This window comes from Triturus cristatus, chromosome 1_1 (genome assembly GCF_964204655.1).
Source record: "Triturus cristatus chromosome 1_1, aTriCri1.1, whole genome shotgun sequence".
Lineage (NCBI taxonomy): Eukaryota > Metazoa > Chordata > Amphibia > Caudata > Salamandridae > Triturus > Triturus cristatus.
The window spans coordinates 287311270-287337418 of NC_140579.1; positions in this window are offsets into that span (position 1 = coordinate 287311270).

The following is a 26149-nucleotide window of genomic DNA, read 5'->3' on the forward strand; positions in this document are numbered from 1 at the left end:
GGAAGCAAGACACAACATCTCACAACTACGTTTCACTGTTTTGGAGTCACAAAAGGCACGAACAGATATGGATCCCCAAAAAACCTTAGCACGTGCAGAATTTTATTGGACGAAAAAACTACAATCCCTACAACCCCTGGGGCTGAATGACCGTATAGAATTCAACTGTTTCCGTTAAATTTCTAACTCTACTTTTGAAGGTTAATTACGTTATGATTCAAGTTTCACATGATTGTATATATCCATTTGTATTTTCATGATTAGCAATCTCATTTTTTTTATATCTAGGAGTGTTTATAATGCGCATTAATATCTTCTTCTTTTCCCTCCTTTTTCTTTCCTCTCTTTTTTACTCTTTAATAATATGTTAAGAAGTACCGAGCGCTGAATATCTTGTGTATGGACTCTTTCTATGTTTAGCTTTCTGTACTCGTGCATGTTTTCCGTCATCTCTTTCCACTGTTAAAGCCACCACTAACTCTATGTAGACACGTTGTACGCTCCATCTGACGTGTTTCCGCCGGACGAAGCCACGATCGACTAACCGAGTAAGCTTGGAACGAACACCTCGTTCAACCAGCAACTAACTTTTGTAATTGTCCAGCACGTTGACTTTTGCACCGTGCCATTTTACATTAGTGTGCGCTTGTTTTTCAAATGCCACAGTATGTTTAATACATGCACGCTTTACGCGTGTCTTGATTAGCTTGCGTTCGACCGCCACAATTTTTTTTTAACATGCCTTGTCTGCGAGCACTTGCCAGTTCATTTCTTTACCGCGTCACTGCATATTTTGTGCATTGCATGTTTATGTCCGTTGACTTTTGCAACGCGCCATTTCACATTAGTTTTTGTGCACGTTCACTTTTTGTGTCACCACCGAAATTAATGCGCGTTTTACTTGTATTTTTATTTTATTTTTTAAACGACACAGTATGTTTAATACATGCACGCTTTACACGTGACCTGATTAGTTTTCGTTCGACCACAACATTTTTGTAAATATGCCTTGACCGCGAGCACCCACTAGTTCACTTCTTTATCGTGCCACTGCACATTTTGAGCATCGCATGTTCACATCTTCAAGCATAACTTTCACATACTTCTCTCTCATCACGGTTTGATAGAAAGCTTCACACCAAATTCTTTCTCCTTAACATCACCTCTGACTGTTATCAGTTTGCATTATCTAATGCACATAGTATCCTTAGCATGATTTTGCTTTATTCATCACCATGTTTCAATCAATAATATGTTCATTGAATTATATTAGGACTGCAAGATGAATTGCCTTTTTGTCCTTTGTATTTGCAGTTATGATAACTAATGCCCCTGATGAAAGGTCATGATTGGACCCGAAATGCATTGGGTTTACCAATAGTGTGCATAAAGTTGGATGATCCATTCCCAACTTGGCAAGAATGAACTTTGCATGGAGTTTAAATGCAATCATCATTAAAAATAAATTCATTTGAAGACTCATCGATCATTTGTCAAAGTTTTTTAAATCACCAAATCAAGTTTTAAAGACGGCAATTTGGTTGCCCACGGAAGAGTGCTCACAACAGCAGAAGGAATCCTTCCTTCCTGCACTTTTGTTTGGACGTTCACCTGTGACGCCATCGGAAGGCGCCTTGGTGTTTGCAGCACAACTCAGAACCCTTCGGAAATTTGACTAAAACGACCTCATTAAACAGTGTGCACGTTGGCACCAATTACGTAATTTTATCATTTTGGTCTTGTTTGCACAGATAAATATTGGTTAGTTTTCTAAAACTGGTGTGGTGCCCATTTGTAGTGTTTTCACTGTATTACTGTTGGTTATGTGCAAATGCTTCATACACTGCCTCTGAGATAAGCCTGACTGCTCGTGCCATGCTACCAACGGGGTGAGCAGGGGTTGTTTCAGTAGTGCATCCCCCTTATCCTGACTAGAAGGAAGAGTCCTTATTTGGACAAAGGTGCAAACCATTGCCAACTAGAGACCCCCATTTCTAACACTCACCTTCACGTCTTAAATGAAATGTCGACTTTCCATTACTAAAGCTAGGAAAATCTGCATTTTATAAGAAGACAATAGGCTCATTTAGTGCTTGTTTAGAGCATATCAACAGTTCTCCAAGCAACATTAAGTAACGATTGTAGGAGAGTAGGATCTGCTTCTTGTAGTTACCCCCACTTTTTGCTGATATTTCACTGTTTTTCGACTTTAGTCTGGCTGGGGCCCTGCTAACCAGGACCCCAGCCTAGCTGCTTCCTCTCTATATTGATTACCAGTACTTTAGGTACACTCCAGATTGGATTCTGGGGTACCCTTATCAGTCCCTAGTATATGGTATACTATGTACCCGAGGCATAGGTACCCCAGAGGCCTGCCAGGGGCTGCAGCATGTATTATGCCACCCCTGGGAAGCCTTCCAAAATGACACCACAGGTCTGCTACTGCAGCCTAGGTAAGGTGGTGCATGCACCCCTGACTGAGAAATAGGTTCACTATATCTCTCCATATCACTGCACATGTAAACCTATCAGTCACTCCTATGGCAGGCCTTAACAATCCTGAAGGCAGGGTGCTGGGTTTCATTTGAGAGGCTGTCCATGCATGAGCAGAGCCCCTCTTCAGCTTTTGGAACCTTTATTCCGGGGTTGTTTGTGATGCAGCCAGACCATATACTCTTAAATGCATTATAACCACACGGTAAATGCTAACTTTGGAATGGCTGCATGGAAACATGTTGTGTTTGGTGTCAAACACCTTGGAATCATACCCCCACACCAGTAACTGGTGTGGGAGTATGATCCCACCCTTCTAGAGGGAGAAACATGACAGCACCGGAATACCCGGTACCAGCTTAACAGACCCTGGCATCACAAAATGGATGTTGCCAGCCACAGACACGAGTCTGCCCTCCTGCTGCTGGATGAAACTCTGGCAGGGGAGGCCTGGACAATAGGTTTCCTGTCACAGGGAGGTGTCACCACCTCCCAGACAGGCTTTAGTGTATTGGGGCTGGGTGGGTGCACTCCAAGAGTGCTTTGAAGTCAGCACTGGGGGCACATTTGGTGTCCCTGTGCATAGTCCAGGTCAAACCGGTTGCAGGGGCTACCAGACCCTGCTCTGGCACGAAACTGGACAAAGGAAATGTAGCCACCCCTTTTTCCTGACCCTCCCATAGGTGGGTCCCTAGAGTTTGTCCCACCCCTTCCTTGGGTATAAGAGAGAAACCCCTGGCTACAGGACTTTAGATTACACCTGGATGAAACTCTGATACATAATCCTGGAACTTCGACAATCTACAAGGCGCTAGATGACTGAAGAATCTCTCTTGGAGTAAAGGAGTTACTCCCCTGCAAGGCAGGCACCTAAGGCGCATCTTACCGGTTTGCATCTCCGAAGCTCCCACCGGACACAGGAGGTGGGTTCCCAGACTTCCCAGAGGCCGACCCAAGCTCCCAGCAAAGCTGAGACCCGTAGCCCTCGTTGGGACCGCGGAACCAGAACCCCTGGACACCGTGCACATTTGCAAGTGCATATGCTTCTCATCGATCCTTGAGGCTGTGCTTTGGGCTACTTGTAGTCCACAGCCCGAGCAGTGTCTTCAAAGATTACTGGCCTACACTAGCCGAGTTTACCGTGGGCTGGTATTGTGTGATTCCTCTCAAGGTCCCTTCGTGATCCCTGGTCCGTCGACTGGTGGGTCCCTGTGAAGGCAACTCTAACTTTAATTGGGCTTTCCTGGTTGCTCCAGACGTGTCTTGACTCTCCATCACTTGGGGAGTCCCCAGGACCTTGCTGGGCCGCACTGAAGCATCTTTTCTCTTCCTGCATGGGTTGCTGTTGCCAAGGCTTGTTGGGTTCAATCCGAGCACCAACACCGCAGCACTCTATATCCTTTGTGGACAGCTTGAATCCAGCTCCTGGTCATCATCGACGCCTCCTGGTTCTCGTGGCTGCAGAGTCAAGCTTCACCTCTTCGCACCTGAAACTCCCGACTTCGGTGGGCATTCATCTATCGTGCCCCTGGTCACTGGCAAGTGACCCAGACTCTGTCCCCTCTGATTTCAGGTTCTTCTGATCTTCGATCCAGGCTTGGATCACCCCAGACACTTTTCTTCTTCCCGGCAGCAGCACTTTGCAGCAGATCGCCATTGGAATCAACGACGATTCCCGACACCATTTGACACCTATGCACTCGCCGGCCCTGGGTAAGGTAACTCGAGTACTCCGGTGCACCCGTGGGTGCTGGCCCTAGAACCCCCCAAGTCTAAAGGGGTTTGCTCAAAGTCCTCTCCTAAGTGTCCTTAACTTCTAAAATTCCAACCTCGACTTTCCCATAGAATAGTACGGGGCTTGAGCCTGTGTTCTCACACTGCACGCGACCCCTGTGGGTCTCCTGTGTCACTACCTTGGGTGGTTCCTTGGGGTCCCAGTGATTCTACGTGCTCTAGGCACTGTGTCTAGACCAGTCGTGGTTCTTATACCACTTTCTTAATATATGTTTTGGTCCGCCCCTGGGGCCCATTGTAGATTGTGCTATTTACTGTTGTTTTAGAACTGTATTATTGTGTATCTTGAACTCTAATCGCATAAAGAGATTAGTAGTGAGTGTTTAGAAATAAATACATATATTTTATATATACCTTGTGTGGTTTTCCTTTCATTTAGTAATTCAAGAGGTTAAAATCTGGTAAACCAAGCTGCTTTACACTCCTTCAAGACTTAGCCTGAAGGCTGCTCTCTATAGCTACCACTAGGATCGCTTTCAATAAAAGGTTGTCTTTAAACCTATTCATCAATAAGGGTTGTTTGGACTGGTACAAGGTGACCACTATAACTAGTGGACAGCATATACCAGGCCAACTTCTCACAACGATTAACAATAGAAAGTCCAAAAGATTGAGTTGTTAGACTAATATGTTAGACCCTTGACCTTGCTGGTAGGTCGCTCCCGCACCACACAGCTCCGCCTGTGTGCCCTGACACTGACGCTGCTGTAGAAGTCGAGGCCCACCTCTACCTGCAGGCTACCACCTGCGCCTCATCCCTGGTGGCCAGTGGTAGGCCCTAGGTTTGTATCTTTGTGCCCGCTTTGCCTTCTGTCTCCCCCTCGCTGCCCTTGATTTGTGCCCTTTTGCCTTCTGTCTCCCCCTCGCTGCCCTTGATTTGTGCCCATTTTTTACCTTCTGTCTCCCCCTCGCTGCCCTTGATTTGTGCCCGTTTTTTGCCTTCTGTCTCCCCCTCGCTGCCCTGATATGTGCCTGTTTTTTGCCTTCTGTCTCCCCCTCGCTGCCCTTGATTTGTGCCCGTTTTTTGCCTTCTGTCTCCCCCTCACTGCACTGATTTGTGCCCGTTTTTTGCCTTCTGTTTCCCCCGCAAACACGCCGTCGAGCTCTGGGACCTGCTCGACACATCATCTCTGGACATCGCCTTCCTAACAGAGACCTGGATGAACGACTCCTCCGCACCCGACATCGCCATAGCCATCCCAGACCGCACCATCGGAGGAGGAATCGCCATCGTCCACAAGAACAGCATCAGGGTCTCGACCAGCCCCGACGACACTCTCAGCACCGCCAAACACATGCATTTCCAGATCCACACAGACCCCAACTCCACCATCAGAGGCACCTTCGTCTACAGACCCCCCGAACCCCGATCCCAGTTCAGCGACTCCATCGCAGACTTCATCAGCATGCCCACCACCGACTACATCCTCCTTGGAGACCTGAACTTTCACCTGGAGAACAACAACGACAGCAACTCGACAACCCTGATCGATAACCTCGCCAACCTTGGACTGAGGCAACTCGTCACAACGCCTACCCACTCCGCAGGCCACACGCTTGACCCCCATCTTCTCCGCAAGCCCCCACGTTGCCTTCAGCCACACCACCAAACTCCTCTGGACCGACCACAGCTGCATCCACTTCTCCTTGCAGAAACCCACCAGAAACCCACCATACACCACCGCACCCAACAGATCCCTCGCCGCTGCTGCAGAAAAATCACCGAAGACCAACTACACGCAAACCTCGCTCTCAGCCCACCCACCGAACCCTCCAACACCGACGACGCTGCCCGCAACCTCAGACGCTGGATCGACGACTGCGCCAACACCCTCGCCCCGCTGAAGAAACCCCCCCACAGAGACACCAGCAAGAAGGCCAGCTGGTTCACCCCAGAACTCCTAGCCTCCAAGCGTGCCTGCCGGAAGCTAGAGAAGAAATGGCACAGCGAACAGACTCTGGACAGCCACGCAGCCCACAAGAACGCCACCCGCAACTACCATCACCTCATCAGGACTGCTAAGAGGACAACCTTCAAAGACCGCCTCGACAACAACGCACACAATAGCAAGGAGCTCGTCAACCTCATGAAGGAACTCTCCAACACCAACAACATCCCGCTGTCGCAAGCCCTGTGCGACTCCCTCGCCACTTTCTTCCACCACAAGATAGCAGACATCCATGACACCTTCAACATCCTGACAGTCCCAACAGACAGCAACACAACAGTCTCTCCGCACACCATCGACCACGACCCCCTGCTAGCCTGGACCAGCATAAGAATCGATGACACCATCAAGACCATGAGCACAATCCACTCCGGCTCCCCATCAGACCCATTCCCGCACCACATCTTCAGCAAAGCCAGCAGCTCCATCGCACCCCACCTGCGTAACGTCATCAATCTCTCCCTCGAGACAGCGACCTTCCCAGAGAGCTGGAAACACGCCGAGATCAACGCCCTACTCCAAAAAAACCAAGGCAGACCCTAGAGACCTCAAGAACTTCCTGCCCATCTCTCTGCTCCCGTTCCCGGCCAAGGTCATCGAGAAGATTGTCAACAGACAGCTAACAAGATACCTCGAAGAAAACAGAATCCTGGACACTTCCCTGTCAGGGTCCCGCAGCAACCACAGCACCAAGACCGCCCTCATCGCCACCACAGATGACATCAGGATAGTGCTGGACAATGGTGAGACCGCAGCCCTCATCCTCCTGGACCTCTCTGCCGCCTTCGACACCATCTGCCACCGCACACTACGCATACGCCTCCACGCCGTAGGGATTCGAGACAAAGCCCTGGAATGGACCACCTCCTTCCTCTCCGGCAGAACCCAGAGCGTCTGCCTCCCCCCATTCCGATCCGAAGCCTCCGAGATCATCTGCGGCGTACCCCAGAGTTCCTCCCTCAGCCTGACACTGTTCAACATTTACATGGCCCCGCTCGCACACGTCTCCCAACAGCATGACCTCAACATAATCTCCTACACCGACGACACTCAATTGATCCTCTCCCTCACCAAGGACCCCATCACCGCCAAAGCCAACCTCCACGAAGGAATGAAGGCCGTCGCCGACTGGATGAAGACCAGCCGACTGAAGCTGAACACGGACAAAACGGAGGTCCTTATCCTCGGCTCCAACCCTTCAGCCTGGGAGGACTCCTGGTGGCCGACGGCACTGGGGACAGCACCGACACCCACCGACCACGCACGCAACCTGGGAATCGTCCTCGACTCAGCGCTCTCTATGACCAAGCACGTCAACGCCATCTCCTCCTCCTGCTTCAACACGCTCCCCATGCTCCGCAAGATCTACAGGTGGATCCCGACAGATACAAGAAGAACAGTCACCCAGGCCCTCGTCAGCAGCAGACTCGACCACGGAAACGCCCCCTACGCGGGAGCCCCGACCAAGCTCATCAAACGACTGCAAAGCATCCAAAACGCCTCGGCACAACTGATCCTCGATGTCCCACGCCACGCCCACATTACCTCCCACCTGAGAAACCTGCCCGTCAACAAGAGGATCACCTTCAAGCTCCTCACCCACGCACACAAGGCACTCCACAAGACCGGCCCAGCCTACCTCAACAAACGACTTTCCTCCTACACCCCCAACCGCCAGCTCCGCTCCGCCGACTTCACACTCGCCACCGTCCTGCACATCCGAAGAACAACCACCGGTGGGAGGTCCTTCTCCCACCTCGCCGCCAAGACCTGGAACACCCTCCCACTGAACCTACGACAGACCCAAGACCTGCTGACCTTCAGGAGGCTACTCAAGACCTGGCTGTTCGATCAGTAGCACCCCGCCCCCCTCCAGCACCTTGAGACCCTCACGGGTATGTAGTGCGCTCTACAAATGTTGTTTGATTGATTGATTGATTGATGCAGAACTAAACCTGTCCTCCAATTCTAAACCCCCCCAAAAGGATTTACATGACATAGCCACTCGGAGGGAATGAGTTCTGAAGAAAGGTACATCAATGTCAGTTAGGGATACGACTTGTTTCCCCTGACCATTACAAAAAATGGGGTAACCCTGGATTGGTCAAGGACCTGGGTACAGTACAATACAAAACACAATGGTCCTAGACCTTCTTTAGAAAGACATAAATCAGTTCCCTGTTTGGATATAATTTAGTGATAATTCACATGAGCATTCTCAGGCACCACGTACCAGCTCAAAATATAAAATACCTTATTCAAACATAGAATTTAAAGAGTGCAATAACCCATTACTTTGATCACCACGCATTGTATTCCTATGTCGATGGTGTACAATTCAAAAAATTTTCAAGATAGTAAGCATACATCATTAAATATAGAGTTGCTCCAGATGGAACGTGCGTAGGGAGAAGGTGCTCAAGTGTAGGAGGATGTGAAAGAAAGGACTTCAAAGTAGTGACATAGAAAAAGGGAAAAATTAGTATTTTAAAACAACTGGACTGGTTGTAATTCACCGTCCAATCAGGCCTGGCCAAGTACGCAATAAACAATAAGTTGATTACACTTTACAATTACGCATCAATAAATTCCTGCGTTGCACGTTTTTGGGAAAAGAATGTAGGGTCCAGGCTAAGTATTGGGGCGTCGACGTTTCGACCCGTCTTGTGGCCACGAGGGTAATTCAAGCCTCGGCCTTGCGGATCTTCCTCAGGACAGGGTGGAGCAACCTGATTAGATATAGGGCTTAGTCATATATCTGAAGAGGCGAAAATAGGGAAACTAGAGTCAGGGTATTGCACTGGAGGATAAAATAATTACTAACGGCCACTGAATGAGGCTTACCCGTCAGCAACATACAGGTAATGGGTTCCTATTGAATAGAGGTCCATGAAATTTCTATGGGCCAGAAAGCATCTCCACCAGTAGATGCGTGTCAAGGCAGTCGCCTACAGATTAAAAAGAGGGGAGAACGAATTAGTTGAATATCCCCAAAGGTACAAAGGATCACAGCTAGAGGTATGAGTAAAGAAGTATGGACAGTGATTTTTACCTTAATTGTACTAAATATAAGCACTGCAAGGTAAACGGTCCTTGGAACGAGTGGACCGTCAATTCCGCCGTGAATGCCAATTCATTAACTGGAAAGAATAAAAAGGAAAATTGAAAACGGGGGAAGGCTAGTGTGACCGAATCACTAAACGAGCCTAGTGCGGGATCCAACATACCTTGCATCTGTGAGTGAATGTATCCGTTAATCGGTGCGACTGGAAGGGGGGGGGAAGAAGCCGCCACAATGCAGTTATAGCCGCGAGCGTCATTAACGCGTGAGGATGACGCCGCCGGTACGTATTAGACAGTGACAAAAGACTGTACCGTGAGTGTCATGTGTACCGTCATGTTCACTGAAAGAGGTATCCGAATGGAAAAATGCTATAAAATTACATCAGGTAATGGTAGCATCTCTGGCAGCAATGTCCGCCTTTCATAATAAAAACAAGTTAACAACATTGGCATTAAACAATGATACTGTCAGAAAATTACAGAAAATAATAAAGAGCAGCACATGATAAAATACAATCATATCATATCAGAGTGGTATTCCATGCGGGCATTAAGGGCAGTAATATCAACCAGTAGGTTTAACGCTAGTAATCAGTGAACAAACGAGTTTGAAGACAATAAAATACTGTCTCACATGGTGACATCATGTGCAATAATGATAACCATTTAGAATTTGAAGACTGAGGGAAAAGTTAACAAACCCTTATACATAGTGGCTATTATGGGTAGAGAGACAATGATGTGTGTATAAAGTCTAATCTAAGAGCATGATGTGTGTCGCAAAAATTAAATCAGAAGATAAAAACGGGTAATACTATTGGTTTCAGTACATTTCGCTCGTGAGATAGAAACTAATGTAAACCTCAAAGGGCAAAACTAGTCATCACATATATTAGAGTAGAAAGACTGGTTACCTAATCTAGGAGGCCTGAATGCATATCATCCGTTACTAAGCAACGAAACCTGTCTACTTATTTCTTCAAATTCGTTCAGGCCTCGTGCAATCGTGTCCAACGAATGTATCCATCTGCATTCGCGCTTACTGAGAATATTAACAAAATCTCCCCCTCTGGGGTTGGGTTTCACCCTCTCAATTACCCACCATCTTAGACTCTCTGCTGTATGGTCAAATGTACTGAAGTGCTCTACTAATGGTGCACCTTGTACCTTACACCGTATGCGACTACAATGTTGTATGATGCGGCATTTTACTCTCTGAGTGGTCTGTCCTACATACAAGAATCCACATGGGCAGGTAATCGCATAGATCACTCCGGTGGTGTTACAGTTGCTATGCTCCTGTAGTATGTGCTTCTGGTTGTTGTGGGTAAATTCAGTGATTTCCTCTGTCAAAGGGCAGGCTTTACATAGGCCACATTTGTGGTGCCCTCTAATCGGTGGGATCCCCCAGAAGGTGGTTTGACCCAGTGGACGTTGCGTAGGTAGCAAGGATTTGACCACATGGTCCCTCACGTTTTTGCCTTTTCTAAAGGCATGTAGAGGGAGGGGCATATTGCCCATTTCGTCCACTATCAAGTGCCAATGCTGATTGATGATCTTCTTAATGGCATTACTTTTAGTGTTAAATGTTTTTGTAAAGGAACAATGGTCCCATTCAAGTAGAGTAAAATAGCATGCCACAATTAGTACAATGAAAAATTGGGTTTTATGTTTGAAGACAGTGCAGAAATTACTGGTAAATTACAGTAAATAGTAAGGGAGAAAAATCTAAAACAGTGAGTGAGTTGGTGGCAGGGTAAGAGGAAATCAGCCGATTTCCGGTACCCAGGCAAGTGATTTAAAAGGTGACTTTTTGGTGCACGAAGGTAGTTATTAACAAAAAGTCAGTAAGACATTTCATACTCCGACATTTCAATTTGCAATACAATGGAGTTTAGAAATGGTTGTCGACGACGTTTCGATCCCTTTGCGAGTGGTGGGATCTCTTCAGGACAGGAGAATGACAATTAGTTGCCTGGGGGGAAGCAGTGCCGGGAATGGGGAGGGGAGATGAGCCACAATGGGTGGTGTCTGAGGCGCAATTCCGTCTCATACGTCCAAACCGAACGCTGGTGATGAAAGCGGGGACTCGTTGGATGGAGAGAACTCCGTGGAGGCGGGAAAGTGAACCAGTGGATTCAGGTGAGCCACTAATTGAGTAATATGGCCCGTCAGATACGGGTCCGGCCAGATCCTGGAAACGGACAAGGTTCCGAGGGAGCCAGCACGTCCGTGTTTGTAGCGTTAGGTAACGCGATGAAGCCTGGGGGCGAGAGCCCAGGTACGGACAACGTGATAGTTGCTGACGAAGTATCGAGGTAGCCGGCACATCCGAGGCAGAGGCGTGTAATAACGCGAATAACCTAGGGAGTGTGCGAGGATCCGGGTAGAAGTGAAGGCTCGGGGTGTGTGATGTAGCAACACACACAATCCTTTCCTCACTAGTATTAGCCTTTGTTCTCGGGATCAATAGACATTCCCTGTGATTGTGCCAAGCACGTTTACGTGCTTTCTTGAGAAGTCTAATTGGATAGCCCCGTTCAATGAGTCTGGTGAGGAGAGCAGATGACTCCTCAAAGTAATCCTCTTTTTTTAGAACAGTTCCTCCGTAACCTCAGAAATTGGCCAAAGGGCAAATTGTCCCTGAGGTTATGTGGATGATGGCTCGTGTATTTCAAGAGTGTATTACGATCACTACTCTTCCTGTACAGGGTAGTGTGTAATTTGTCTGACTCCGCTTTAATCAGAATGTCAAGGAAGTTAATTTGATCTCTGTTAAATTCAAGTGTAAATTGAATATCAGTAGAACGTGCATTGAGCCAACTGTGAAAGGATCTGAGTTGTTCTTCATCACCCTCCCAGATAATTAAAACGTTGTCTATGTAGCGACGCCACAAGGTTATACAGTTCTTGTATGGATTGCATTCATTCATGATAAACTGCTGTTCAAACTCATTCATGTAAATGATAGCTAAATCTGGGGCGAAGCTCGCCCCCATCGCCACGCCCTTAGTTTGCACATAGTATTGACCCTGGAAGTTGAAATAGTTCCTGGCCATAGCTAAAGTAAGCAGCTCAATAATGAATTCAGTCGGGACCTTATTTGGTGCAGGTCTTTTGTTCAGTACTGATCCAATGCATGCGAGTGCGGCAGCTTGGGGGATATTAGTATATAAGGCAGTTATATCCATAGTGGCTAGTATATTAATACTAGGGTCGTGTGGACGCTCGTCCACCAGTTGGATGGTCTGCATGGTGTCCCTAAGATAGGTAGGGGTACTCTCTGCGATGGGTCGGAGGAATACATCGATATATTTGCAGAGTGGTTCTAATATAGACCCACAGCCAGATATTATCGGTCTGCCCGGTGGATCCTGCAGGCGTTTATGTATTTTAGGTAAAGTATATATAGTAGGCATCCTCGGGTGTTTGTTATTGAGGTATTCATATTCCAATTTACTGAGATATCCTACCTTAAGCGCCTCACCTGTTATCCGCACTATGATGTTACTAATCTCTTTAGTTGGATCCAGTCTCAACTTCTCATAGTTCCCTTTCACGGATAACTGTGAAAGAATTTCATTTCTGTAATTCTCAACATTCTGTACCACAATGGCTCCGCCTTTATTGGCAGGTTTGATCACAATACTAGTGTTAGTTTTTAACGCTTCTAGAGCTTGCCGCTCCTGTTTGCTCACGTTGTACTTAACATACTGCCGTTTGGCCAGTATGTTATCAACGTCCCTCATAACCACCTGTTCATAGGCCAAAAGTCTGTGGGGCATTAAATGAGTAGGGGGGTTAAACCTAGAGGGGGGTCTAAGTCCACTACCCGAGAATGTTGGATTAGGTGGAATCTTAAGGAAATAATGTTTCAGCCTGATCTTGCGGACGAATTGATGCAATTCTACTTTTAGATTGAAGCTATTGGGCATACACGTAGGGACAAAGGACAAACCTTTACTCAGAATTTCTTGTTCATTGGGCTTGAGTATGTAATCAGATAAATTGACTACGGGGTTGACAGGCGTATAGGCTACCATCTGTAGTGTTGCCGGCGTGTTTGAATATCCCCATGGGTTTCCTGTTGGAATTGTGTCTATTTCCTCATTCTGCCTCTGCCCTGGTTCCACATTGGTGCTCTGGGGCCCCTGGTCTCCCCCAGGGGCGACCTCGCCCTCGTTGTGCCCACCATGGTTCCTTTGCTAAAAAAGGCTGTTGATCCGTGTAGGTGTTACCAGAAATAGGTGCAGTTGTGCTGGGACCTGGACGTTCAGTGTCACTGTCTGAGCTACCCACTGATGAACCGGAGAAAGTAGTATATCTCCTAAAACCCCCTCTGCCTCTGCTAGAGTATGTACCCTGTTGTTCCCTCACGTAGTAGCCCTCTTGTAGGTATGGGTAAGTCGTTTTTTTGTCATAAAATTTAATATCTCTTGCTACTTTATCTAATTTTGTAGCCTGGGTGTAGAGATCAAACTCACGAATAGTTCTTTCTAGCCTTTTTAAGGCCTCTTTTGCATTGTTAAGGGCTCTGTCCTCAATGATCTCTTTCTTCAACTCAGAGATCTCTTTATTCAAGCGCTGAACTTCCTCAACTGCAGTCTCAATCCCAAGAACCATCCAGTGCCTGGAACAGTTGTTGGAAACAAAACTAAAGTTCTCCTTGAATTTAGGGTTATCCAGGAAGATCGCAGGTTCGTTTCTAACTTGTAAGCCTACTGGGATGACATTAGATTGTAAATATTTAGCTAAGGTATGCCCATGCAGACGTGTTCTAATCAATTTCTTCTCTAAACGCTCAAGTTTAGATATTTTTTCATTAAGTGTAAGATCAATACTAGTGGTAGTTCCACCTAGGAAGGTACCACCTCCTTGTTCTTGTAGGAGTTTGTCTATATAGTCTTCACTACATGACAGTTTCTCTCTATCTGACATGGTATACTTCTAATCTGAAATACAAATCCTACAACTAACATTAACACAAATAACACAATTCTAAATAACAGACATTTTTAAACATTTGACATAGAAACCCTCGCAGGCAGTACCTGCACAAAGGTGGCCATTACAAAAAATGGGGTAACCCTGGATTGGTCAAGGACCTGGGTACAGTATAATACAAAACACAATGGTCCTAGACCTTCTTTAGAAAGACATAAATCAGTTCCCTGTTTGGATATAATTTAGTGATAATTCACATGAGCATTCTCAGGCACCACGTACCAGCTCAAAATATAAAATACCTTATTCAAACATAGAATTTAAAGAGTGCAATAACCCATTACTTTGATCACCATGCATTTTATTCCTATGTCGATGGTGTACAATTCCAAAAACATTTTTCAAGATAGTAAGCATACATCATTAAATATAGAGTTGCTCCAGATGGAACGTGCGTAGGGAGAAGGTGCTCAAGTGTAGGAGGATGTGAAAGAAAGGACTTCAAAGTAGTGACATAGAAAAAGGGAAAAAATTGTATTTTAAAACAACTGGACTGGTTGTAATTCACCGTCCTATCAGGCCTGGCCAAGTTCGCAATAAACAATAAGTTGATTACACTTTACAATTACGCATCAATAAATTCTTGCGTTGCACGTTTTTGGGAAAAGAATGTAGGGTCCAGGCTAAGGATTGGGGCGTCGACGTTTCGACCCGTCTTGTGGTAGGGGTAATTCAAGCCTCGGCCTTGCGGATCTTCCTCAGGACAGGGTGGAGCAACCTGATTAGATATAGGGCTTAGTCATATATCTGAAGAGGCGAAAATAGGGAAACTAGAGTCAGGGTATTGCACTGGAGGATAAAATAATTACTAAGGGCCACTGAATGAGGCTTACCCGTCAGCAACATACAGGTAATGGGTTCCTATTGAATAGAGGTCCATGAAATTTCTATGGGCCAGAAAGCATCTCCACCGGTAGATGCGTGTCAAGGCAGTCGCCTACAGATTAAAAAGAGGGGAGAACGAATTAGTTGAATATCCCCAAAGGTACAAAGGATCACAGCTAGAGGTATGAGTAAAGAAGTATGGACAGTGATTTTTACCTTAATTGTACTAAATATAAGCACTGCAAGGTAAACGGTCCTTGAAACGAGTGGACCATCAATTTCGCCGTGAATGCCAATTCATTAACTGGAAAGAATAAAAAGGGAAATTGAAAACAGGGGAAGGCTAGTGTGACCGAATCACTAAACGAGCCTAGTGCGGGATCCAACATACCTTGCATCTGTGAGTGAATGTATCCGTTAATCTGTGAGACTGGAAGGGGGGGGGGAAGAAGCCGCCACAATGCAGTTATAGCCGCGAGCGTCATTAACGCGTGAGGATGACGCCGCCGGTACGTATTAGACAGTGACAAAAGACTGTACCGTGAGTGTCATGTGTACCGTCATGTTCACTGAAAGAGGTATCCGAATGGAAAAATGCTATAAAATTACATCAGGTAATGGTAGCATCTCTGGCAGCAATGTCCGCCTTTCATAATAAAAACAAGTTAACAACATTGGCATTAAACAATGATACTGTCAGAAAATTACAGAAAATAATAAAGAGCCGCACATGATAAAATACAATCATATCATATCAGAGTGGTATTCCATGTTTCACCTGACGACCTAGAGTTGGGAAAAACATAGGTTTATAAGGTTTCCTAACACAACTTAACAAGTGAGTTGAAGGAGACATGCATAGATGTTCAGTTTTTTATTCGAAAACTTTAAGGCAAGGGCCCTCAAAAACTTTGGTTGATATGAAAAACATGGATAGTGTTTTAATTGTTCTGATGACATTGAAACAAACTACTGTTGGAGTACATTGTCTAGAAGAAATATCTAAGTTCTAACATCAGAAATACATTTCTCTTCCTTCAGGCCGACTAGAGGCACCATATTGGAATGTAGGCACTCTAGTTGGCCGAAGAGGCTGATGAGCACTCCAGTTAAAAGGAAGGCCGTGGTACGAAAATGCCAAAGACATCTGTAAATTGTATTTATTTTTAACCATTACATCGGGTTTATCAAGTTGCACTTTTTAATTGTTAGCTTTATTATTGGTATTGTACTTTCGTGACACTGTATTATCGATGGTGACGGTGTGATATCGATGACCGGCTCTCGTGGCCAGTGTCTGACGGGCTTAGAGCACTCTTTCTTGCACATTGCCCCTTGCACTTAAGAGGGCACAGTTGTTACCTAGGCTGCTGGTATTCTGTGGGGAGAGGGGCATTATTAAGTCATTGTTGGCTCTCTGGTCCACACAATTATCTGTGGAGAGAACTTCTTGCAAGGTGGCCATTTATCCTCCTTTATGCCATCTAGAGGCACCATATTGGATTGCATGAACTCTAACTGGCCATGGAGGCTGATGATCACTCTTGTTAAAAGGAGGGATGTAACACAGATGCGCATCAGATGCGTGGACCACTGGTGCACCAAAGGCATGTCAAAAGCAGGCCGGTCTAGACCCATCCGTGTCTGTTTTGCCTGCACCAGCCATGCTGCCTGTATTGGCACAGAATGCTTGCAGCATCTCTGTTATTTAACCCACAGGCTGAGACCAATATCTGAGTGCCTAGGTAATATTTCTGTGGAACACTCTACTGGACTGTTTTCTTTTAGGCATTGTCATAGTGTTTTGATCATTGAATGAGTGTTCTCTAAGGTCGTTAAAGAGAAGGGAGGTTCACCCGGTCAAGCTTCCGTTCATCATGGTAGGTCCGCCTTAGTCAATGTGCGTTCTCTACATACACATGCTCTGTATATCTACAATCTCATCTTGGATTCCAAAGTAGATGCCTTACTCATGATCAAAATGTGGCTGAATGAGTAATCAAATCCTGATATTGCCACAGCAAATCCCATGGGATGCTTTCCAATGTGCCACTTTCCATCTGGACACGGAGAAGGAAGGACTACATTTTTGTCTCTCAGTGTCTCCACAGTTGTCACCTTCTGATGCTTTAATCTATCGCCCACCCGGATATGATGGGTAGTTCATCAACTCACTCTATAAGGCTCTAGCTCATTTGTGTATCCAGTATGCTATTTTCTTGGTACTGGTAACTTTGAATCTACATATTGATGAGAGCAATATTAACCGGCCTAATCTTTGGTTGACACGCTAGCGTAATTTAATTTACGCAAATTACTACTTGTCTCATCAAGCTAGTCATATTATTGGCCTTATAGTTTACAACTTTCCTCTCTTCGTTGAGGGGCCTTCTGAATTGACTTGGTCTGCCACTTATTCTTTTTACATGGACCAGTGTTTCTATAGTCTTGCCTGAAAGGCCTCATAGGAATGTAACTTTGCATGATTGGAGCAAAATGAAACCCCATGAACTCGTATGCTTTCTCTCTATTTCAGCTCCAATTTTAACTGTGAGTATTGAAAGAGATGTGGAATCTGCTAATGAATGCTTGCAGTTTGCAGCAAATATGCATGCTCCGCTGAAATGTTTCAATGACCGCAAATGCTGTCCATCGGCGCCTTGGTTTTCACAAACTCCGGTCACTGAAAAAAGGGCCCGTAAGAAACTAGAAAGACAATGGCACAGATACTTTGTGCCTAAAGGCAAGGCTGCTTATCAAGTTGCCTTGAAAAAATATCATAAAGCCATCAAAGCCGGTCAATCCACCTTCTTTTAATTAAAAATGTACCTGGCCATAAATGGTCCACAAGAATTTTTTTAAAGGACAAAACCCTTTCTGCAACCAAACTCTTGCAGCCAGATAATCATTCCCTCTTCTGAGCTTTGTGTTAAAATATCTGATTTTTTCAAAGAACTTTCATAAAAATTCAGATGAGTGAAGTCAATTTGAACGTTACAGAGGAAGCTGGACTGGCTCCCATTGTCATCCATGCTAACTATGCCATACAAGTTTAATACGATTTCCTTAGAAGAATTGGAAAAGGCCACATTGATCTGTAAATCAGGGTCATGGGGTGATCCGTGTCTGCCCCCGCTTCTTGCTCTGGCAACTAATGTAATACTATTTAATAGCTCTCACTGACTCATCCCAAATCCCATTCTGCTACTATGATCTACAAACTAACCCTTTTTAGACTCTTCCCTCTTTGCATCACCCCAAACCTCATTTTACTACTAAGATCTCCCAAACAACCTTTTCTAAATTCTTCCCTCGTGTATCCCTCCTTAGAATCATCCGACACCTCATTTTACTAATATGATCTCCCTAATCCATTTCTAGAGACTCATCCCTCCTCCATCTCTCGTTTACTCATCCTAAACCTTTTACTACTATGACATCCCAATAAACACTTTATAGACTGTTACCTCTTCTATCCCTCCATTCTTCTTTTCAATCCACCCAACAGACTCACATGTCTGCTGCTCAAATTAATTCATATTTCCCTATCCTAATTTATCACTAATCCTCTTTGGGTACTCGCCGCAAAGTGCTTCGATGCCTCGTCAGGGGTAGAAAGTGCTATAAAAATACAATTACAATTAACCCTATTTTCAATAGGCTATTTAATGTTTCCTTGCTCTCATCTACGGTTTTTATGCTTGGAAACAGGCTAAGGTTGTCCTCTTGCAAAAAAAGGTTTCACCCCTCTTCAGCCAGGATAGCTTGATTCCAGTGGCATGGAGTGCACGGGACTCACGTCTGAGCATACCCGTCCAACTCTGGGTGACAAATGCAAAAACAACAGTTGATGGACAGAATGCAGAACAATGTCATACATTCACCCCAGTACAGAGATCTGGGCCTAAATCCATCGTTTTTTTGCTCACCATGCCATTCCAGTTTGAACCCAGCTATATGCAAATCAGTTTTGACCCTGTGACTCATGGGAACAGTCCAGCGCGAACTGCCAAGCCAGGTCCTCACTGGACTGGAACCAAGCATCCTAGGACCGGTTTCGGGGTTGCACCCCTCTTCAGCCAGGATAGCTTGATTCCAGTGGCATGGAGAGCACGGGACTCACGTCTGAGCATACCCGTCCCACTCGGGGTGACAAATGCAAAAACAACAGTTGATGGACAGAATGCAGAACAATGTCATGCATTCACCCCAGTACAGAGATCTGGGCCTAAATCTATTGTTTTTTTGCTCACCATGCCATTCCAGTTTGAACCCAGCCATGTGCAAATCAGTCTTGACCCTGTGCCTCATGGAAACAGTCCAGCCCGAACTGCCAAGCCAGGTCCTCCCTGGACTGGAACCAATCATCCTAGGACCAGTTTCAGGGTTTCACCCCTCTTCAGCCAGAATAGCTTGATTCCAGTGGCATGGAGAGCACGGGACTCACGTCTGAGCATACCCGTCCCACTCGGGGTGACAAATGCAAAAACAACAGTTGATGGACAGAATGCAAAACAATGTCATACATTCACCCCAGTACAGAGATCTGGGCCTAAATCCATCGTTTTTTTGCTCAACATGCCATTCCAGTTTGAACCCAGCCATATGCAAATCAGTCTTGACCCTGTGCCTCATGGGAACAGTCCAGCCCAAACTGCCAAGTCAGGTCCTCCCTGGACTGGAACCAAGCATCCTAGGACCGGATTCGGTGTTTCACCCCTCTACAGCCAGGATAGCTTGATTCCAGTGGCATACAGAGTACGGGACTCACGTCTGAGCATACCCGTCCCACTCGGGGTGACAAATGCAAAAACAACAGTTGATGGACAGAATGCAGAACAATGTCATACATTCACCCCAGTGCAGAGATCTGGGCCTAAATCCATCGTTTTTTTGCTCACCATGCCATTCCAGTTTGAACCCAGCCATGTGCAAATCAGTCTTGACCCTGTGCCTCATGGGAACAGTCCAGCCCGAACTGCCAAGCCAGGTCCTCCCTGGACTGGAACCAATCATCCTAGGACCAGTTTCAGGGTTTCACCCCTCTTCAGCCAGGATAGCTTGATTCCAGTGGCATGGAGAGCACGGGACTCACGTCTGAGCATACCCGTCCCACTCTGGGTGACAAATGCAAAAACAACAGTTGATCGACAGAATGCAAAACAATGTCATACATTCACCCCAGTACAGCGATCTGGGCCTAAATCCATCGTTTTTTTGCTCAACATGCCATTCCAGTTTGAACCCAGCCATATGCAAATCAGTCTTGACACTGTGCCTCATGGGAACAGTCCAGCCCGAACTGCCAAGTCAGGTCCTCCCTGGACTAAAACCAAGCATCCTAGGACCGGATTCGGGGTTTCACCCCTCTTCAGCCAGGATAGCTTGATTCCAGTGGCATAGAGAGCACGGGACTCACGTCTGAGCATACCCGTCCCACTCGGGGTGACAAATGCAAAAACAACAGTTGATGGACAGAATGCAGAACAATGTCATACATTCACCCCAGTACAGAGATCTGGGCCTAAATCCATCTTTTTTTGCTCACCATGCCATTCCAGTTTGAACCCAGCCATGTGCAAATCAGTCTTGACCCTGTGCCTCATGGGAACAGTCCAGCCCGAACTGCCAAGCCAGGTCCTTCCAGGACTGGAACCAATCATCCTAGGACCAGTTTCAGGATTTCACCCCTCTTCAGCCAGGATAGCTTGATTCCAGTGGCATGGAGAGCACGGGACTCACGTCTGAGCATACCCGTCCCACTCGGGGTGACAAATGCAAAAACAACAGTTGATGGACAGAATGCAAAACAATGTCATACATTCACCCCAGTACAGAGATCTGGGCCTAAATCCATCGTTTTTTTGCTCAACATGCCATTCCAGTTTGAACCCAGCCATATGCAAATCAGTCTTGACCCTGTGCCTCATGGGAACAGTCCAGCCCGAACTGCCAAGCCAGTTTGTCCCTGGACTGGAACCAAGCATCCTAGGACCGGTTTCGGGGTTTCACCCCTCTTCAGCCAGGATAGCTTGATTCCAGTGGCATGGAGAGCACGAGACTCATGTCTGAGCATACCCGTCCCACTCGGGGTGACAAATGCAAAAACAACAGTTGATGGACAGAATGCAAAACAATGTCATATATTCACCCCAGTACAGAGATCTGGGCCTAAATCCATCGGTTTTTTGCTCACCATGCCATTCCAGTTTGAACCCAGCTATATGCAAATCAGTTTTGACCCTGTGCCTCATGGGAACAGTCCAGCCCGAACTGCCAAGCCAGGTCCTCCCTGGACTGGAGCCAAGCATCCTAGGACCGGTTTCGGGGTTTCACCCCTCTTCAGCCAGGATAGCTTGATTCCAGTGGCATGGAGAGCACGGGACTCACGTCTGAGCATACCCGTCCCACTCGGGGTGACAAATGCAAAAACAACAGTTGATGGACAGAATGCAGAACAATGTTATACATTCACCCCAGTACAGAGATCTGGGCCTAAATCTATTGTTTTTTTGCTCACCATGCCATTCCAGTTTGAACCCAGCCATGTGCAAATCAGTCTTGACCCTGTGCCTCATGGGAACAGTCTAGCCCGAACTGCCAAGCCAGGTCCTCCCTGGACTGGAACCAATCATCCTAGGACCAGTTTCAGGGTTTCACCCCTCTTCAGCCAGGATAGCTTGATTCCAGTGGCATGGAGAGCACGGGACTCACGTCTGAGCATACCCGTCCCACTGGGGGTGACAAATGCAAAAACAACAGTTGATGGACAGAATGCAAAACAATGTCATACATTCACCCCAGTACAGAGATCTGGGCCTAAATCCATCGTTTTTTTGCTCAACATGCCATTCCAGTTTGAACCCAGCCATATGCAAATCAGTCTTGACCCTGTGCCTCACGGGAACAGTCCAGCCCGAACTGCCAAGTCAGGTCCTCCCTGGACTGGAACCAAGCATCCTAGGACCGGATTCGGGGTTTCACCCCTCTTCAGCCAGGATAGCTTGATTCCAGTGGCATAGAGAGCACGGGACTCACGTCTGAGCATACCCATCCCACTCGGGGTGACAAATGCAAAAACAACAGTGGATGGACAGAATGCCGAACAATGTCATACATTCACCCCAGTACAGAGATCTGGGCCTAAATCCATCGTTTTTTTGCGCACCATGCCATTCCAGTTTGAACCCAGCCATGTGCAAATCAGTCTTGACCCTGTGCCTCATGGGAACAGTCCAGCCCGAACTGCCAAGCCAGGTCCTCCCTGGACTGGAACCAATCATCCTAGGACCAGTTTCAGGGTTTCACCCCTCTTCAGCCAGGATAGCTTGATTCCAGTGGCATGGAGAGCACGGGACTCACGTCTGAGCATACCCGTCCCACTCGGGGTGACAAATGCAAAAACAACAGTTGATGGACAGAATGCAAAACAATGTCATACATTCATCCCAGTACAGAGATCTGGGCCTAAATCCATCGTTTTTTTGCTCAACATGCCATTCCAGTTTGAACCCAGCCATATGCAAATCAGTCTTGACCCTGTGCCTCATCGGAACAGTCCAGCCCGAACTGCCAAGCCAGTTCGTCCCTGGACTGGAACCAAGCATCCTAGGACCGGCTTCGGGGTTTCACCCCTCTTCAGCCAGGATAGCTTGATTCCAGTGGCATGGAGAGCACTGGACTCACGTCTGAGCATACTCGTACCACTTCGGGGGGACAAATGCAAAAACAACAGTTGAAGGACAGAATGCAGAACAATGTCATACATTCACCCCAGTACAGAGATCTGGGCCTTAATCCATCATTTTCTGCTCACCATGCCATTCCAGTGTGAACCCAGCCTCTTGCCTGAAAATCCTTCGGTGACCCCTGCAATACTATCCAACTTTAGGTCCATCTCATTACTGCCTAGGGCAGCTAAGATGCTTCAGAAGTTGAGAAACGGTGAGTCATCAAGATATTTGGAACAGTATAGTCTGTAACACCCCAGTCAATAGGAATTCCATGCCCAGCACAGCACCGATATGTTTTTAATGGAAGAGTTCAGTACATCAAAATAACACTGGACCAAGGAAGAAACATCGCCCTCATGTTTCTTAGATCTGTTTACGACATTTCATACTGTCTTTCATACCACTCTTTTGAACCGCCTCTTCAAGATTGGTTGCGGTGGTCCGGCACTCAGTTAGATTCAGTCTTTCCTGGAAAACAGACAGCAGGTAGTTAGGATGGCACCCTACTCTTTGGGCACCAAACTACTTACCTTTGAGGAGCTGCAGGACTCATCTTTGAGCCTAACTTTATTTAACATCTACATGGTCCACTTAGTCCCCTATTCGAGTGATTTGGTTTCAAGGTCATCTGATATGCAGACGGCACACAACTGCTCTAATCTATTGAGAATGGGCAGTTACGGTTTAGAATCATTTAAAGCCTGTGTATCTAGGATTCTAGAATGGATGCTGCAAAGCAATCTTAAATGTAATTTGGATAAGACTGAAATCTTGCTTTTCATGTGTTATGGTCTTTCCAGGACAACTGGTGGAAGAATGTCTGGCCTGCTGCTCCACCTTTCCCACCTTGCCTGCCATGATAGCTAAAAATCTAGGTGAAAAATTTGATAATAAACTTTCGTTCCAGCCCCAGGTTGCTTCTGTGGTGGGTACCTGTTTTGCACCTCTACGTTCTCTTAAAAAGTTTCTTTTCCTTCCACCGCTTGAGAGTCGAAAGATAGTGGTACATGCTCTACTTACATTGAGATTGGACTATGTGACTATTTTGAATCTAGGTCTCACGGGCCATTTGATTAAACATCTGCAGATTGTACAGAATGCAGCTGTGTGCTTGGTCCCGAAGATTCTCCTCTGTGCACCCATTTTGCATCATCTTACGGTTGGTTGCATGTCAAAAAGAGGATACTTTTCAAAACTCTTGTATTGGGACACACAGCATTTTATTCCTCTGGTCCCAAGTATCTATGTGAGAGGCTCGTGCGTTATTCCCCATCTTGAATGCTCGTTCTTCGCAACATCTTCTGGTTGTGTTACTGAGGTTTAGGCGAAGAGGAGACGAGGCTGCGCCTTCTTTGTGGCCACATAAGCAGGACCAGCTTTAGCGCTTGTAGCACCCGGTGCAATATTTGTTTTGGTGGCCCCACACCCCATGACTGCCTCCTCGATTCCCTCACTACCACCAGGCTAAAGTGTCCCTCATATCTCCAATCAGAAGTTATTGCTAAACACAGTGCCCACCCGATGAGGCCTGCGCCCCCTACATAGGTCAACACCCTGTGCAACCGCACCGGTCGCACGGCCCTAAAGCCGGCCCTGCACATAAGAGTGGAATAAGCTGAAGGCTAATCTCCGGAGTACTAGTAACGAGTTGCATTTTTGAAAACATTCCTTAAAAAATTGTCTTTTCCTCGTCCTAGCTGATAGCAGTAGAAGTTTCCTCTGGTCCTGCAGTTCCACGACACTCTTAGGGGTAGTTGTGCTCTTTAAAAAAATGGATCATTCATTCATTCCTTCATAAAATAGTCGCTTATGCCTTACAATGTAAACTCTTTAACCCCTTCGAATGGTTCCGTCATGAGCATCGGTGCTCCTGTGCTCATGACGGAACCATTCCGTCATGAGGACAGGGGCACGAAATCCCTCTGCTGCAGACAGCAGAGGGATTTCCTTTTCTCCCCCAGGGCCTCAGGAGCTGGGGAAGAGCTTCCCCAGCTCCCGAGGCCCCCTCCCTGGTTTCTGTGAAAGGACGATCAGCGCGCACCTCGCGCTGTCGTCATTTCACAGAAACCAAAACTAAAATGAACCTTTAGGTTGATGTCAGTTTCACATTCTACGTGCTCAGGGGGCTATCTCAGCCCCCTGAGCACGTAGAAAGACGGGAGAGGTATCATTGGAAAGGAGGGCGATCCCCAAGCAGGGATCCACCCACTAGACACCAGGGAGGGGGGAGCGGCCCCTTGGGCAAGGTCCTTTGCTCCCCCCATAAAAATTTGGGCCAATTTAGTCTTTCTGCCCCCCCTGGAGGTAGATGGGGCAGTAGCCCACTAGATACCAGGGATTTTGATTTATATTTCAATCAGGGGTGGGGACTGCCCAATATGGGTATGCCAATGCACCCACCCCCCCAGCCACAACATCTCAGACTTTCTGCCCCCCTGGGGGGCAGATGGGGCAGTTTTGAATTAGGTTGGGGGCTGCCCAAAATGGGCATGCCAATGCCCCCACCCCTCCCCCACAAAAATTACAGCCTTTCTGCCCCCCTGGGGGGAGGCAGATGGAGGCAATAGCCCCCAATCTGCCCCGCGGGGGGCAAAAAGCCCACTAGACACTAGGGATTTTTTGTGTAAATTTTAATTAGGGTGAGGGCATTTTGGCATGCCTGTTTTGGGCAGCCCCACCCTAATTAAAATTTGCCCCAAAAATCCCTGGCATCTATTGGACTTTCTGCCCCCCCGGGGGGCAGATGGGGGCATTAGCCCCTAACCTGCCCCACCAGGGGGGCAAAAAGCCCACTAGACGCCAGGGATTATTTTGGGGCAAATTTGAATTAGGGTGGGGGCTGCCCAAAACAGGCATGCCCATGCCCCCACCCTCTTCCCTGCAAAAATTACAGCTTTCTTGCCCCCCTGGGGGCAGATGGGGTAGTAGCCCCCAATGTGCCCCCCCGGGGGAGCAAAAAGCCCACTAGATACCAGGGATTTTTTTGGGCAAATTTTAATTTGGGTGGGGCCGTTGGCATGCCCGTTTTGGGCAGCCCCCACCCTAATTAAAATTTGCCCAAAAAAATTCCTGGCATGTAGTAGGTTTTCTAACTCCCTGGGGGAGCATTAGCCCCCAATCTGAACCCCCGGGGGGGCCAAAAACCGGACTTGTCGCCAGGGATTTTTGTTTGGGCAAATTTGAATTAGGGTGGGGGCTGCCCAAAACAGGCATGCCCATGCCTCCACACCCTCCCCTGCAAAAATTACAGCCTTCCTGCCCCCCGGGGGGCAGATGGGGCAATAGCCC